This window comes from Papio anubis, chromosome 5, assembly GCF_008728515.1.
Source record: "Papio anubis isolate 15944 chromosome 5, Panubis1.0, whole genome shotgun sequence".
NCBI classification, from domain to species: Eukaryota; Metazoa; Chordata; class Mammalia; order Primates; family Cercopithecidae; genus Papio; species Papio anubis.
Genome location: NC_044980.1, coordinates 98,144,327 through 98,162,343, shown reverse-complemented (window position 1 = coordinate 98,162,343; position 18,017 = coordinate 98,144,327). Strand labels below are relative to the sequence as shown.

General features: G+C 35.0%; 1 long non-coding RNA gene across 3 annotated transcripts in view; it reads right to left on the bottom strand.

Moving 5' to 3' along the window:
* Positions 1-9,225: 9,225 nt before the first annotated feature.
* Positions 9,226-18,017, bottom strand: part of LOC103885295 — a 40,150-nt gene continuing 31,358 nt past the window's right edge. For 2 of the 3 annotated variants that reach the window (XR_002522677.1, XR_004183794.1), the window contains exon 3: positions 11,938-12,112. This is a non-coding gene — a long non-coding RNA (uncharacterized LOC103885295). Of the gene's footprint in view, positions 11,549-11,937; positions 12,113-18,017 lie in introns of those variants that run through there. The other variant, XR_648318.4, reaches the window with a different exon arrangement.

Here is an 18,017-nt window from a genome sequence, read left to right as displayed (position 1 = left end):
TAAGCGCCTGAACCTTGACTCATCTTTGAGCTTAACAAGGCACCGAGACATGGAAAAACCACCCCTTTATAGCCCTTTCAAGAATTGGCACGCCTCAGAGAAAGACCTGCCTAAACAGTTTGCTCATCATGCCACATGCTCAGCCCATTTTTCAACCATCAGTACTTTTTAGATTGTTTACTCTTTGCTCTAAAAGAAATGTCCTTTTGAAAAAAATAGAAAAAGTGGCAAATAGTGATATGGGAGCAGGACACGGAATTGCTGGGGAGAGAGGGGCAGGTCCTTGACTAGGGCTCCACCCCTGGGCCTGTTCCCACTGACCTAGGTGAGGACAGGCATTTCTGTTTTCCTGCCCAAATGTTGCATTTCCCAAGACCACCCTGGCCTGCCATGCCCTGACCCCCACCCCCGCACCCAGCTCCAGGGGGAAAACCACTTATCCACTCCATCTGTCTTCTGGCTCCCCCATCTGACGAGAGCTACTTCCACTCAATAAAACCTTGCATTCATTCTCCAAGCCTGTGTGTGATCCGATTCTTGTGGTATACCAAGGCAAGACGCCCGGATACAGAAAGCCCTCTGTCCTTGCAATAAGGCAGGGGGTGGTCTAACTGAGCTGACTACCACAAGCTGCATACAGACTGCTAAACTGAAAGAACACACTGTAACACACACCCACTGAGGCTTCAGCTGTAAACATTCACCCCTAGACACTGCTATGGGGTCGGAGTCCCAAAGCCTGCCCATCTGCACGCTCCCTCTAGAAGTTTGAGCAGTGGGACACAGAAGGAGCCAGCCACTACCCCATCATGCATCCTGCAAGGGGGGTAAGAGAACTTTTCCCATTTCAACAGGAGGCAGGACTAACTTGTGTCTCCCACTAGGGCAGACAGAGGAGCATGTGGAGACTCACATCGTGAACTTTTGCTCCAAGAACTACTGCAGGAACATACCAGGAAAACTGAGAGAATCCATAGACCCTTTGAAGGAAGTGGCTTGCTGATACAGGCTCCATGAGACAGCCAAAAAACTGCGAGTGCCAAAGTGTTAGAGGGGAAACGTCCACCCCTGAACACACATCCTCACTGGGGAACATGAAGGTCCAGATAATGGGAGAAGGATTTGACCTTACCTGGAGCTGAGATGAATTTAGAGAGCTGAACAAAGTATAGGGGTAGAGGAAACAGTAGGAAGAGTCCTGTGGACATGCTAGGTCTCCAGGGAAGCCATTCCTGACTTCGTCTTGTGGGGGTGTTTGGGGAGAACTGCCAGTGGATTTGGGGAATGATCATAGGGAGAAGGAAACTTCCAGCTGAACTTTGTAACAGTTTTGACCAAATGCAAAATTTCCTAGACAGAATCCAGGGGAGGGTGTGAATGGGAAGTGCAGATAGGAGCACAGAAACCTTGGCAGGTGGGAAGGTTCAAAGCCTGAAAGCCCTGCTTGCTTTCTCAGCAGGGAGGATTGTAGCCTGGGGCAAGTTCTCAGCCCTGCTCACCAGCTGCCTGGACATAAACTTGCTGCTATTGTGGGGGCATGGTGGGAGTGAGACTGGCCTTTCAAGCTGAATGGCAGCAGGGTGAGGCGCATCACTGCCAGCTTTCCCCCACTTCCTTGGCTACCTGTATGTCACAGGACAGGTAGCCATAATCCCCCTGGGAACATAACTCCATCTGCCAGCCTGAGAACCACACCCCATCCCCACAGCAGCCGCAGCAAGCCATGACGAAGGAGCATCTGAGCTCAGACATGCCTAATCCTGCCCCCACCTGATGGTCTTTCTCTACCTGCCCTCATAGCCAAAGACAAAGGACATAATCTCTTGGGCGTTCTACGGCCTTGCGGATCGCCTGAGAAACCTGAATACTTGTCCAGGTGATCCTAGGTTAAGCTTGTATCCGCCCCATACTACCACAGCTGATGCTGTTATGAAAGCCCCACCTCCTGGCTGGAGGCTAACCAACACAAAACCAGCACACTAAACAAAACTGCAACCAAGGGCCCTCACAGAGTGCATTTCACTCCGCTGCTACCATCAATGGAACAGGTGCTGGTATCCAGGTCTGAAAGATCTGAAGATGAATCACATTCCAAGACTTTGTAAACACTCCCCAGTACCAGCCCAGAGCCTGGTAACCTCTCTGGGTGGCTAAATCGAAAATAGCAATAACAGTCTCTGCAGTTTGGTTCTCAGGAAGCCCCATCCCTAAGGGGAAGGGAAAGAGCATCATCACGTGTTTATGAATCTTAGGATTGGAAAATTCTTCTTATTGTAAGTCTTTTAAAATAAGATTGCCTCTTAAGTCCAGATTTTTTATTTGATGGTGGTTCTGTCTGTATTTTCCTTTACAGGTAATATTTCTCTTTAGTTTTATGATGCTATCATATCGTTATGGGAAATGATGTTACTGCTTATAAAGAATTTCCAGTCAACATGTATTACTATTCTATGGTATCAAGTTTTATTAACATCTTTATTTAAATTATTTTTTATATATAGCTAATTAGCTAAACGTATTTTTGCCACTAAATAGCTAATACATAGATTCAGCATCTTTGCAGCAATCATCTTTTCACAACTGATATGAAAAACTACGTACATAAAAGAATATGCACATATTCATACACATTTTAAACTTCTATTTCTGAGTTTTCTGTCCTATTGATATTTGGCCTTTGGCTATGACCACACTATTTTGATCATCATAATTTTATAGTATATTTTAATATCTGAACGTTGTCATAATATTTTCTTTATTTTCAATATTTTCTTGACTTTTCCATCACTTCTCTCATATTTTTAAGAACTCTGTTGATCTTCTGATCAGTTTGTACATCTTTGAATGTGAAGAAGTTAATTAGTTTGATAGTTATTAATAGTTTTTAGTTTTTCTTTTGTCTCTTCATTGTTTATTAGTATGCTAAAAATGAAGATCTAAATAATATACTTCTATGTAACCAGTTCAGTGAGTCAACAGTTGGGTAGAAGGTGGATCTGAGAACATAGGCCCTAGTGTAGTAGAGTACTCCTAGGAAAAAAAAAAAAAAAAAAGAAGAAGAAGAAGAAAAGAAGAAGAAGAAGAAGGAGAAGGAGGAGGAGGAGGAGGAGGAGGAGGAGGAGGGAGGAGGAGAGGAGGAGGAGGAGGAGGAGGAGGAGGAGGAGGAGGAGGAGGAGGAGGAGGAGGAGGAGGAGGAGGAGAGAAGAAGAAGAAGAAGAAGAAGAAGAAGAAGAAGAAGAAGAAGAAGAAGAAGAAGAAGAAGAAGAAGAAGAAGAAGAAGAAAAGAACAGCAACAAAAATCTTCTTTTCAAATATATTACCCTTTGAACTTCAGGAACGAGGTGATCCTAGGAGCAAGCTCTCCATATCTGAGATTTTTATATAGCTCAGCCTTTGCTCTAGGTTTCCTTTTGGTGTTTTCAACTGCCTTCCTGATGTGATTCCCTATGATGGAAGAAACTGCCTACTGCATCAGGATGAAACCACATGGGGAATGAAATGATTTAAATGGGGCCCTGATTGCTTTCGGTTTGGCATGGGCACATTGGTTCTGAAACTTTTCACTTGAACTAGTTTTGAATTGTGTGACCAAAAATTATAGAAGACTATGTCTCATGACTTAGACTGATTTCTAATTATCACCTTTTCTTTTTTTTTTTTTTTGAGACGGAGTTCCCTGCTGCCCAGGCTGAGTGGAAGTGGATCTCGCTCACTGCAAGCCCGGGCCCCAGGTTCAGCCATTCTCGCCTGCCTCCCATGCTGGGACTACAGGCTACCACCACGCCTCCTCCGCTAAGTTTTTTTGTATTTTTAGTAGAGACGGGAGCCACCATGTTAGCTAGGATGGTCTCGATCTCCTGATTCGCGGATCCTACCGCCTCCAAAGTGCTGGGATTATGGCTTGAGCCACTGCTACCGCTACCTCATCACCTTTTCTAACATAGTGTCACTTAGAGGTCTCGAAGAAAGATTTCAATAATATCTCTTTTACTTTATTCCAATAATTTCTTTCAAAGAAACAATATGTGATTCAATTCTCTCTGTCTTAATGGAAATATATCTATTATCTAACTCATAAAAGCATCTAGGGGAAATATGGTCAGATTTGTTATGAATTCATAATAATTTCCTCTAGTTTCTAGTACTAAATCACACATTCTATTATTTTAGCCATTTGTCATTGTAAGAGGGATTATTTGCTTTGGTGAGGAGCAGGAGGGGGACTAGGTTCTATAAACTGGTACTAATCTGGATGGAAGGTACAAAAATGAAACACTGTATATTTTAACTTAAACAGATTGAATATTTTAATACAACTTAGAAACATTTGATTATAAGATTATCCACTACTGTTTTTCTTTTATAACACCACAAATGTACCTGCAATATATTTGCCAACAAGATTGGAAATTTAAACTTAAAAATAAAAACTCTCATTAAAGTCTTGGTGTGAAAAAGACATTTAAATTTGAAGATAAGTTTTGCTTTTGTATCAGTAATATCATAATTTTGTACTGTTCTTCATTGTCAGAGATATTTGGAAATTGTATACTCATTCATTTCATTAATAGGAATCATATTCGCTGGAATTTAAATCAATTACATACAACTAAGTTAACACCAAATGATTCACAATTTTAATATAGGCATGTTATTCAATAAAATACAACATCACTTACATCAGGGCTGTAACTTTTATAGCTTCCATGGGTTATTTGTATTATAGGCAGCAATTAAAGGCTATGTATTGTAATCCATAGAAACATGGTCAGTTCATCATCTGGAGTTTATGATCAAGAAACATTTTTTTTTTAATTGAAATACCTACTGTTTGGAAAACCTTTCAGTATTAAATTATTATATATATTATGTAGCAGATAATTATATTTTCCTTGCTTTAGGTGTCATATGAATATTTAAATAACCAGACCTTCAAGGCCACACACTAAGATTGATAGATTGCTAAGGAAGGAGTAAGGGTACTTTATTTATCAAAATAATATGTGGTCTCCTAGCAAGTGTGAGTTTTCCCAAACATTGTTATTTGTTTTTTGCTTGTTTGTTTGTTTGTTTGTTTGGTTTTTATTTCGTTTTTGAGACAGTCTCGCTTTGTCACCCAAGCTGGATTGCAGTGGCACGATATCGGCTCACTGCCACCTTTGCCTCCCAGGTCAAGCAGTTCTCATACCTCAGCCTCCTGAATAGCTGGAATCACAAGTGTGTGCCACCATGCCTGGCAAATTTTTGTGTTTATAGTATAAACGGGGTTTCACCATGTTGACCAGGCTGGTCTTGAACTTCTGACCTCAAGTGATCCGCCCACCTTGGCCTCCCAAAGTGTTGGGATTACAGGTGTGAGCTACAATGCCTGGCCCTGAACATTATTTTTTAGGGGCCAAAAGTATGTTATAAATTGATGTATAGAGAGGATTAGCAATCTATTGTCCAACCACTAGAGATGATGGTCACCTGATCTTGAATTGATGACTTATCTTGTGGTCCAAATATAGATCTTCAGTTGAAAAAGCCTCAGGGAGAATTACCTTTAACTTAGCCACGAAAATTCTATTTGTTAAGCATTCATTATTCTTTTTGAATGATGTTTTTAAATATAAAAAAGATAACATACCACATTTTTAAAAATTTATTCCTCCATTTGATGGCAAAAAAATATGTATACACATTTCTTCTTTTTAGAATTAAGGCAATGTTAAGGTTAGCTACTCTCATGTTTTTACTTCATTATGTTCCTTTATGAGCAGCAGCATGCGTTAGTTCTTATAGAGCTAATGATCTCAAAGTCATTCTCAGGAATTTTAAAACACAAAATGAAGCCCATTAGAGCTCAGTGGCTGTTCATTTTACACAGCAATATAAGTACTGATGTTCATAAGTGTACAGCCTATACAGCATAGCTCAGAACATTTTATCATACCAGAAGGAACAAACTCATAATTATACTACATAATTATAATGTTTTTCCATTCTTTCTGAAGTTGGGGTTTCTGTAGTCCCTTTAAGGTATATCATATAAATGTAACTGAATTTGTAGAAAGAGACAATAAAAATGTCTTGGTAGGACTTATTTTTCTTCTTTTGTTTTTGTGAGGATTAATTAAGCTGTGGTTAGAAAACTCTTAAAGAAGAGTCTCTTAAATAATATCAACATTTGATTTTATCTTAGGTATTCTGTGGTGGCGAATGACACTTTTCTTTTTCAACACAAAGTTTGCCATGATAGGGGAATTTTTCTTTTAAGCATCTTTGTAACCAGTTAACTGTTAATTGTATCATTTTGTTTTTTCTCAAGTGCTGGTTTTGCTTGTTATATTTAAATAGATAACTCACTGACATCAACATGTTTTACTTTTCACTTCAAAGTAGATCTATAAAAATATTTTTCTTTATTTAAAGATAAATATAGTAGTGAAATATGTTGATTCCCTTATATGTTAGTTTGTTAAAAATAGTTTTTGAAATTGTATTGAAGAAATACACGTGTTAGCTATATTAAGCCTCAAAATAACAGAAATCATCATTCGTTTTCTAAATTTAAAGCAGTCAACTTCAGTATATATTTTAAGTTTTTTCAGACCTTTGGTATCAGCTGATGATATGGTTTGGCTCTGTCCCCACCCAAAGCTCATCTTGAATTGTAACTCCCACAATTCCCACGTGCCCTGGGAGGAACACAGTGAGTGGGAGGTGACTGAATCATGGGGACAGGTCTTTCCCAGGCTGTTCTTGTAATAGTGAATAAGCCTCATGAGACGTGATGATTTTAAAAACAGGAGTTTCCCTGCACAAGCTCGCTCTCTTTTCTCATCTGCCATCATATGAGACGTGCCTTTCACCTTCCGCCATGACTGTGAGGCCTCCCCAGACGCGTGGAACTGTAAGTCTGTTAAACCTCTTTTGTAAATTGCCCAGTCTCTATGTCTTTATCAGCAGCGTGAAAACGGACTAATATAGCTGAATTATGCGTTCTGGAATTTACTTAAAATCTTTTTATTTGAATGTTAAATTTAAGGTGTATAAACTTGTAATATAAAGAGTCATTTGGGTAAGTACTAAAAGGCATCAATATATTTGATAAGTCTCTCTTTTAAATAATAAAACATCAGGCACTTCATGAAATTATGTTTTAGGTTCCCTAAATTTTAAACCCTTTGGTTTAGTGATACTGAAGGATGTTCATTTTCAGGTTTGCAGTAGTTACTTGGTGCTAGTGATACTACATGCACTCAACTATAAAATCCTTTTCTGGTTCTTATTGAGAGTGCAATGTTCCTTCACATGTGAATTCTACTTCGAGTCATCAAAGTAGTTTATTTAATCAAACAAATCCTGACCAAATCATAGATTTGGGGTTTTTTTTTCCTTCAGCCAACTGATAATAGTAAAAAGCGCATCTAATAATAACACATATAATATCAAATCCAATGTTTTTGCCAAAAATGTTAGCTTAAGATTTCATAATAAGCTGTAAACTTCTGATATGTAACAAAGAAATGTAAAAACAGAATTACCAAGGATTATTGAGGTTTAACTCACACTAATTAAATGGGAGATCAAGAAACCACATTTCATAATAGTATTCATTTTCGCCTATGTATTTTCAGAACTATGGGGACAAAATGAGGCATATATTATAATTTGTATATGTATAGAAAACATTTTCATGGCATATGGTATCATTAATAAATTTACAATTTTTATATTTTTGTTTACTATTGCACAATATTTATGTCAAATCAAAGCCTTTTTTGGATTTTAAACTACAATGTATTTTTAAAGTAAAATGCTTTGTAATATTAGTTAACTAGTAATCAGTTATAGGCTATGCACTGACAATTTTCTAATTTGAAATCAACAAAAATAGAAATATTTTCTTAATCAGAAGCTCTGAATCTATATCAACAACTATGAGTAATATATTTACATCATTATTAATGTGGCATATTTGATCTTCATAAAGCATAGCTGACTGTAAAGATCAGTGGTCAGTTTTCTTTGCTATACTGTATTTAATCAAATCTAAGGTTTACATCTGTTGTAAGATGCATCATTATTTTATACGACACCAAGAAAGAGAAAGAGCAAACCTGTGAATCAAACTATGACTTGTTGGTTTTCTACCACATCAGTGGTATGGTAAATTCTCATTCCAGATATAATTAAATGTAGAAAAATGAGCATCTTAGAATGAATGAAATTAACTGAAAGCAAGTTAATAAAAGAATTTTTTTATATTTTAAATAGAAAATGCTAGGTTCATTACTTTTATTTGGGAAAAAACCTGTCAGAGATGTTTTAATCATGCCTATGATATGTAAGGAAAAGTACATGTTACTGGAATATTCAGGAGCACCCTGTTTTTATATTTTCCCTTTAATCTTCTTTTGTTTGTGTGTATGTGCGCGTTCAAACTCTATTCATTTTGCCTTGTGCCTCTTTCTGTTCCTTTACAGACATTGTTTATACTCAATGTCTTCAATAGAACTCTATAACTCTTCTATAATTCCTTTAAAATACAGACCAGTTTCAATGTATTTTTTTCTTACCTTCCCAGAAATGAAATATTTTATACTTACTCATTTGTTCCTTTTTAAATTGTTCCGTCCTTTGAATTTTGAGACAGCATGTTCTTGGCTCTCCCCTTAACTCTCTGATTTTCCTTTTCAGTCATTTTCACAACTGCTAACTATTAGTTGTTTGATGTTATCCTTTTCTTCTTAATCATTTTAATTGCTCTCATAACTTCAACAAAAATCTATACAAGAAGTGCTCAAATCTGCATTTCATTCCAGACTCATATTTTCTTAATGTTCAAAATCTCCATTCAGGCACTCAACAGTATAAAGAAAAAATGAACACTTTCCCTCCTTTGGAGCCCATCCAATCTTTTAAGCTGGAAATCTTAAAGTGATGCTCAATCTGTCCTTCTTTATCACCACTCACATTCATGTGTAGTGGATTCTATTTCACATTTTTTTTTAAATGTACCCTTCCTGTAAATTCCTAATGCAGCTTTATCAGAGTTCGAATCTGAAGTTTCCTCATCTAGATCTGTAAAAACAAACAACAAAATATAACAACAACAACAACAACAACAAAAACCCAGCACTTTGGGACACTGAGGTGGGCAGGTCACTTACGGTCAGGAGTTTGAGGCCAACCTGACTAACACGGTGAAACCCCATATCTATTAAAACCACACACACACACACACACACACACACACACACACACACACACAAACACACACAAGCCAGATGTGGCGTTATGCACCTGTAATATCAACTACTTCCGAAGCTGAGGCAGGAGAATTGTCTGAACCTGGGAGGCAGAGGTTGCAGTGAGCCGAAATCTCACCACTGCACTCAAGTCTGTGTGACAGAGTGAGACTCCATCTCAAAAAACAAAAAACAAAAATTATCCTATTAAATTTAGTATTTCTTCATCATAGATCTCATTTTTATGCCAAATTTTAGATATCTTATGTAGTTTCAATCTTTTTCTCTCTCTCAGTGCATTTTCAAGAATTTTTTATGATATCGTTCCGATCACTAATCCTCTTCTTCTCTATCAGTTCTGCTCTTAAACTCATTAATTTTGTTTATATTTTATTTTTTTAATGTTATACATATTCTGTTCTAGAATAACTACTTGGTTCATTTGTAAATCTGCTTTGTCACTTTTTATAGCTTTATATTATTTATAGATGTAATCAAGTCTGTTTTTTACTTCTGTAAATATATTTAACATACCTAATATCAATCTCTGTCTGATAATTATAACTACTAATGTCCCTTTGAGTGTGCCTTTGCTATTTGTCTTGACTGCTTCTTGGTCATGGAGTGTAGTTTCCTCCAATGCTTGTTGCCTTTGGCTGTGTGCTAAATATAACTTTTGAAAAATAATATATTTATAGGAACACTTTGAAGAATAGAACAAGATTATTTCTATTAAAAGAGGATTTGCGTTTGTCTCTTGTGTGGTATCTGGTGCCTCTGCCAATTAGCGACCACTTGAAGTCAAGTCTAAGACTTGAAATTTTCTGGCTTACTTAGTGGATTTGAACTGGGTTATTAGTCTGCATCAGTTTCCTTTGCCCTAAAGTTGCTGACATTTGATTTTATACTTTTGAGGGGAAAGTTGTTCTTTTTTATTCATCACCTTGAATGTAACCTGAGCTTTGATATTTTTCTTGTCCTGGAAATTTACCAAAATGAGTTTTTAATGTTTGAGAAAAAGAAATATTCTCAAGACTAGAGTAGTTCCCATGATGTCTGCATGTCTGGATTCATGCTTCAGTATTATGACTTGACAATTGATGCTCCGCAATATAAAATACATGACTAAAATTCATTTTATTTATCATTGTGTAGTATATTCAGCAGGAATATTGACACAAATAACTTTTCCCACCAAAAATAGGAAACTACTTATAGTATACTTTGTGATATTGATATTCTTTTAGAATGTAGGTTAAGGAAAAATCCTTTGTTATTTTCATGCTTGCTTATCTCACCGAACTCAGATAAACGCCTCTTTTACAACAATAGCTTGTTAACTGTGTGTTTAATTAATACTCCTTTCATGTATTCATGACCAGTGTTCCAAGATAATATAGATGGAATACTTTAGATACTATCAATAAAATATTATCTTTATGGCTCATTGGCTAAACTTTGGAATCAAATACAATTTGTTTTTTAGATTTGCTATGATATATGCAAATCTAACTATGTATTATGTTGTTCATAACTACATGTTATGTTGGATATAAAACTTACATTAAATGTCATCTTATTTATCTATACAATAGTATAAAAATAGTAACAATAAGTGGAAAAATGAAACGTCACAAGTTGTCAGTATTATGAAGAGTAAAAAAAAATAACATTCATTGAAGATTCATAATGTGTAGAGTTTATGTTAAATGTTTTATTTGCATTTTTGAATTTAATTAGAAACATCCCTTAGGAGTAGGTATAGTTGTGTTCTCTATTTTAGATATTAGGAAACTGAGCCTTATTTTAGTGAATTTGCTACTGACAAACTTAGTAGGCCCAAAGGATGGGCTGTTCTTCTGTTGGGTGCCACAGCGCTAATACATGAAACCAAAAGGGAGCACCAAGCAGAGAAAGCTTTATTCAGTAGCCAAGGAATGGAGACACAGTAGCATGGCTCACAAATCAACTTCTCGACTAGTGATGGGTGAACAGGTTAAGACACGCAATTTTTCTAATGAACGGCTGTACATTAAATGTCAGGCGAGGAATATTCATGTATTTTCCAGAAATGCGTGGTAAACTTCTCACAACTAGAGTACCTCTTTCCTTTTTGTCCTTTTATAGCTTTTCCAGTCATAGTCATGGCAATTGTCATTTTCATGGTACTGGTGGGAGTGTTCTTTAGCATGGATATGAGATTAGAATGAAGTCTGGGGGCTTCTTGAAATCCTTTGGTTGGCTATCTTGGTTCTAACCAGCCTCAGGTGGTCTGATTATAATGGAAACATTTTACTGCAGGCATCTTGTTTCTTAAAGATGAGGAGAGCCGCAATGGGATAAAAATCTATTAATAACTATGTCACATAGGCATTACACTAGTAACACATTTACTTGCCAAAGGTGCCACAGCTAGTAGTGGCAGAACACGGGTACAATTATCTATATATTTCTTTTTCCATGATCTGTTATTTGTACTGAACTCAGTATGTAGTAGGAGAATATGTACATGTCATACATATACATATATATAAATTTTCTAATATTGATTTATAATTTTATGTTATTACCAAATTTACTAGATTTTGTTTCATAAATTTACTGTACTTCAAAAATTGATTTACAACATAAATTTAGAATTGAATTGCCTGTTTCAAAGCAATTTTACCTGTGTGGCACACACACAAAAAAAGTAACAATGAACATTCCTGACTTTATTTTTATTCCTATTTTCTAACTACACTTACAGTTTCTAATACACAGTCCATGATTATTGGGATTTAACAATGTTTGATACTTTTTCTTCTACTTTTGTCTCTTTGCCATCACTTCCTTGGTGATCTCATTTACTATGTTCCTTTGTAGTTTAAATATTCCTAAAATTAGAAATTACAATACATATTTTGAATATATTTGCATGTTAATCATATCAGTTTCAATTTATTTTCTAAGCTTTCCAACCTAAATCAACTTTCTCCATTATGAAATAACCACAAGACAATAAATATCATTAAAGTAAATAGAAATGATTTGTCTATGTGAATGAGTAATATTAGTGTTATGAATAATACTCTGTCCATTTTAGGGGAAAATGTCAATCATATTATTTAAGAACATTATTGAACCATAAGATGAGTTGAATCTAGACTGCCATGTAATGTAACCAATTTGTGTTTCCAGAGCAATTTCAGAATAACATTATTTCCTACTTAACCAAAATGAGTCAGTAACTAACTTAAGAATGAGATCACATAAATGATTATTCTCCCTTCTCAAAACTATTTAAGTCACATTAACTATATTCAAGGAGACATACATTCAGAAAAACATTGAGGCAAAAGTGAGATATATCAGCATAATACTGGAGAAGTAGAATAGAAGGGATCACATCTCACTTTATAAGCAAAAAGATGTCTTGTAGTTGAAAACAATGCAGAAATTTTGGAAATCCTCAGGTTTCATAAGCAGAAGGGAGGAAAATACCTAAAATTTAGATGGTAGATTAAAATATTCTTGGCAAAACTATAGTTCAGGTTTGCATACCCCCCCCCTTTTAACCCATATTACATGTATACATGAGGTATTTACCTCCAATCTGAACCTGCAGAATGAGCCCTCAAAGAAGACTGCACTAAGTTAAGTTGGTCCAAGGCTCCCTGAGTAAAGACAGATGCACTAAAGCAGAAATTCTTATATCAGTATTGCTAATGGTAGTTGAGGAAGGAGGATGAGATATCAGAAAACTTTGTACATGCTATATCAATACACATAAACCAAAGTGTATTTCATAAGAATACCAAACAACTGAATGTGCTGGCAATGAAACTGTAAAGAAGCAGAGTTTTATATTATTGAGGTTAAGCTGTATAAATTCAAATTAGAGTGTTATAACTTTAGAATGTCAAATGTAATTCCCATAGTAACCATAAATATATAGCTGTAGTACATGCACAAATAAAAAGGAGGAAAATATTAAACATTTCAATTCAAAAAAGTCAACTAAACATAAAAGAAGAAAATAATGCAGGGAATGAGAAACAAAAAAGGAGTAAAGGCTATAAAAACAAGTAGTGAAATAACAGAAGTCCCTCCTTATCTGTAATTACTCCCATGAAAATCAATTTAACCTTCCAATTAAAAGACAGAAATTGGCACCATGGATAAGAAGAGAGATATACTGTGTCTAAGAAACTCACTTAAAAAGAAAAAAAGAAAAAAAAAAAAAAAAAAGAAACTACTTTAAATCCAAAGAAACAAACCGATTGAATGTGAAAAGATAGAAAAAGATTATTGCATGCAAATAGTAACCAAAATAAATCAGAAATGGCTATATTAAAAACAGACAAAATGGACTTTATATCAAAAAAGTTTACAAGAGAAAAAGAAGGACATTACACAGGGTTCAATACAGGAAGAAGATAAAACATTTATAGAAGTTTACACACTTAAGGACAGATCATCAAGATATATGGGAAAAAAAAAAAAAATCATGGAATGAAAGGGAAAAGAGAGTTTTACAATGATAGTTGGAGACTCCAAGTCTCCACTCAAGAGTGGATAAAATACCCAGACAGAAGATACTTAAAGAAATGAGGACTTAAACAACACATTGAACCAACTATGTCTAATGAATATATACAGAACACCCTACTCCAAAAGAACAACATACACTTTATTTTAACTGCACATGGGACATTTTCTATGATAGAACATATGTTTGATCACAAATTAAGTCTCAATAAATTTAAAAAGATATCACACAAAGTATCTTTTCTGACCACAACAGAATAAAGTTAGAAATCAATAGCAGAAGTGAAACTGGAAAATATACAAATTTATAGAAATGAAAAAATACACTCCTAAACAACTAGTATATCAAAGAAATAAAAAGGAATTTAGAAAATACATAAAAAGGAATGAAAACAAAAATACAACATACCAAAATTATAGGATGCATGCTAAGTGGGAAATTGATAGCTATAAAAGCTTATTTTAATAAACTAGAAAAATCTTAAATCAACAACCTAATTGGACAACTTAAGGGGCTAGAAAAAAAAAAAAAAAAAAAAAAAGAACAATCTAAACCCAAAGCTAACAAAAGGAAAAGAATAGTAAAGATTAGTGAAGAGATAGAAAAACAATAGAGAGAATCACTGAAACCAAATTTGTTCCTCGAAAGTTTAATAAAATTGAGAAAATTATAGCTAGACTATTTTAGTTTAATTAGTCTAGTCTTTAGCTAGAAATAAAAAAAAATTTAAGACAGTACTATAAACAATTGTCCCAAAATAAATTGGATAACCAAGATAAAATGTACAAATTTCTAAAAATACAAAACTTATCAAGACAATATTTAAAAAATAGAAAAAATGAAGAAACACAAACAATAAAATGATCGAATTTAATGAAGAAAAATCTCTCTAAAAAGAAAAGCTCTAAACTCGACAACTTCACTGATGAATTCTACCAAACATTTAAAGAACTAATACCAATTATTTTCAAACTTATGCAAAAAAATTGAATAGGAGGTAACATTTCTGAAATAATTCAATGAGGCCAGCATTACCCTGGTACCAAATTCAGCCAAAAACATCACTAGAAAAAACAAACACTATATGTCAATATAGCTCTTGAACATTAATGCAAAAATTCTCATCAAAATTCTTGCAAACTGAATTCAGCAGGATATTAAAATGATTCTATATCATGAGCAAATGGGATTTATATCTGAATTGCAAGGATTGTCCAGCATATGAAAATTGGGTCAGTGTAATATACCACATTACAGAATTTTTATAAAATCATCTCAACTGATGAAGACAAAACATTTGACAAAATTCAACACCCTCTCATGATAAAAACACTCAATAAACTTTGAATAAAAGGAAACTACCTCCACATAATAAAATCATATATGAAAAATCCAGTGCAAATATCATACTTAATGATAAAACACTGAAAACTTTTCTCCTAAGATCATGAACAAGACAAATATATCACTTTTAGCACTTCTGTTTAATATAGTGCAGGCATACCTCATTGTATTCTTTATTATGCTTCACTATATTGCAGTTTTTAAAAAGTAAAGATTGGTGGCAATATGCTTTGAGCAAGTCTATCAGTGCCACTTTTCCAGCAGCATTTACTTGTTGTCTGTCTGCCACATTTTGCTAATTCTCACACTGTTTTGTACTTTTTCATTATTATTACATCTGTTATGTAGTTTGTGATCTGTGATCTTTGATGTTGCTATTGTTTTGAGGTGCCACAAACTGTACCCATATAAGATGACAAACTTAGTCAATAAATGTGTGTTCTGACTGCTCCACAGACTGGCTCTTCACCCATATCGACTCCCTTTTTCAGGTTTTCTATAACCTTAGACACAGCAATATTAAAATTTGGCCAATTAATAACCCTACAATGACCTCTAAGTGTTCAAGTGAAAGAACGTAATATCTCTCTCACTTTTAAATCAAAAGCTAGAAATGATTAAGGTTCGTGAGAAAGACATGTCAAAAACTAAGACAGACCAAAAACGTTTAACCTCATCTGCCAAATAGTTGCCAAATTGGGAATGCAAGGGAAAAGTTTTTAAAGAAAATTAAATGTGCCACCGCACTGAGCACACAAATGCAAAGGAAACAAAAGAGCCTTATTGTTAATGGGGGAAAAGATCTAGGGGTCTGGATAGAAATTTGCCACAAAATTTCTTTAAGCCAAAGCCTAATCTAGAGGAAGGTCCTAACTGTCTTCATTTTAATGAAGGCTCATAGGAGGTGAGTGACCTGCAGGAGAAAAGTTTAAAACTATCAGAGCTTGATTCATTAAGTTTAAGGAAAGTAGTCATCTTCATAATACAAAAGTGCAAAGCGAAGCAGCAAATGCTAATATAGAAGTGACAGCAATCTATCCAGAAAATCTCGCTGAAATTGCTGACAAAACTGGCTACACTAAACAATAGATTTTCAATGCAGATGAAACGGCCTTCTACTGGAAGAAGATAACATCTAAGGCCTTCATAGCCACAGAGAAGTCAATGCCTGACTTCAAAACTTCAAAAGACAGGCTGGTTCTCTTGTTCAAGGCTAATGTAGCTGGTGATATTAAGTGAAGCCAATGCTCTTGTACTATTCCCAAATCTTACGGCCCTTAAGATTTACACTATATTGACTTTGCCTGTGCTCTATAGATAAAATAACAAAATCTGAAAAATGTTTACAGCATGGTTTATTGAATATTTTAAGCCCACTGTTGAAACTTGCTGCTCAGAAAAAAGATTACTGCTCATTGACAATGCACCTGGTCACCCAAGAGCTCTGGAAGATGTATAAGAAGATTAATGTTCTTTTTATGCCTGCTATCACAAATGTATTCTGTAGCCCATGGATCAGGGGGCAATTTTCACTTTCAAGTCTTACTATTGAGATATGCATTTTCTAAGGTGATAGCTCCCATAGATAAAGTTTCCTGTGATATATCTGGGCAAATTTTATTTAAAACCTTCCGTGGCCAGGGGTGGTGGCTCACGCCTGTAACCCCAGCACTTTCGGAGGCCAAGGTGGTTGAATCACTTGAGACCAAGAGTTCGAGATCAGCCATGACATGTTGAAGACCCATCTCTACTAAAAATACAAAAACTCACTGGGCATGATGGTGCACGCTCATAATCCTAGCTACTGGGGTGGCTGAGGCAGGACAATCGCTTCAACCTGGGAGGTGGAGGTTACAGTGAGCCGAGATCATACCACTGCACTCCAGCCTGAGTGACAGAATGAGAGTCCATCTCAATAAATAAATAAATAAATAAGTAAATAACGAAATAAAAGGCCTTTCTGAAAATAATTCACCATTCTAGATGCCATTAAGAACATTCATGACTCATAAGAGGACCTCAAAATATCACCACTAGCAAGAGTTTGGAAGAAGTTAATTCCAAACCTTATGGATGACTTTGAAGGATTCAAGACTGCATAGGAGGAAGTAACTGAAAATGTGGTGGGAATAATAAGAGAACAAGGATTAGAAGTGCAGGCAGAATAAAAAGAGAACCAGAATTAGAAGAAGCTACAATGTCATGTTAACTTTAACAAATGAAGAGTTGCTTCTTATAGATGAGCAAAGAAAGTTTTTTTTTTTTTTTTTTTGAGATAGAATCTACTCCTGGTGAAGATGCTGTGAACATTGTTGAAATGTCAACAAAAGGATTTAGAATATTACATAAAATAGTAGATAAAGCTGCAGGAGAGTTTGAGAATATTGTCTCCAATTTTGAAAGAAGTTCTAGTGGGGGTAAAATGCTATCAAACAGCATGTTAAAAAGAAATATTTATTTAAAGAAAGTATCAATTGATATAGCAAACTTCATTTTTGTCTTTTTAAAGAAGTATTTCATACCCTCCCCAACCTTCAGGAACCACTCTTTTCATCAGTCAGCAGTAAGTCTCTCCACAGGCAAGAAAATTACAACTCATTTAAGGTTGGATGATCATTAGCAATTTTTAGCAATAAAGTATTTCTTAATAAAGGTATCTATATATTGGTGTTTTAAGACATAATTATATTACATACCTAAAGGAGTACAGTATAGTGCAAACATAACTTTTACATGCACTAGGAATCCAAAAAAAAAAAAAAAACTTTTGACTTGCTTTATTGAGTTATTTACTTTATTGTGGTTGTCTGTAACCAAACCCACTATATCAATGAGTTATGCCTGTACTGAATGTTCTAGCTAAAACAATAAGGCAAGAAAAAGAAATTAAAGGAATTCAAATTGGA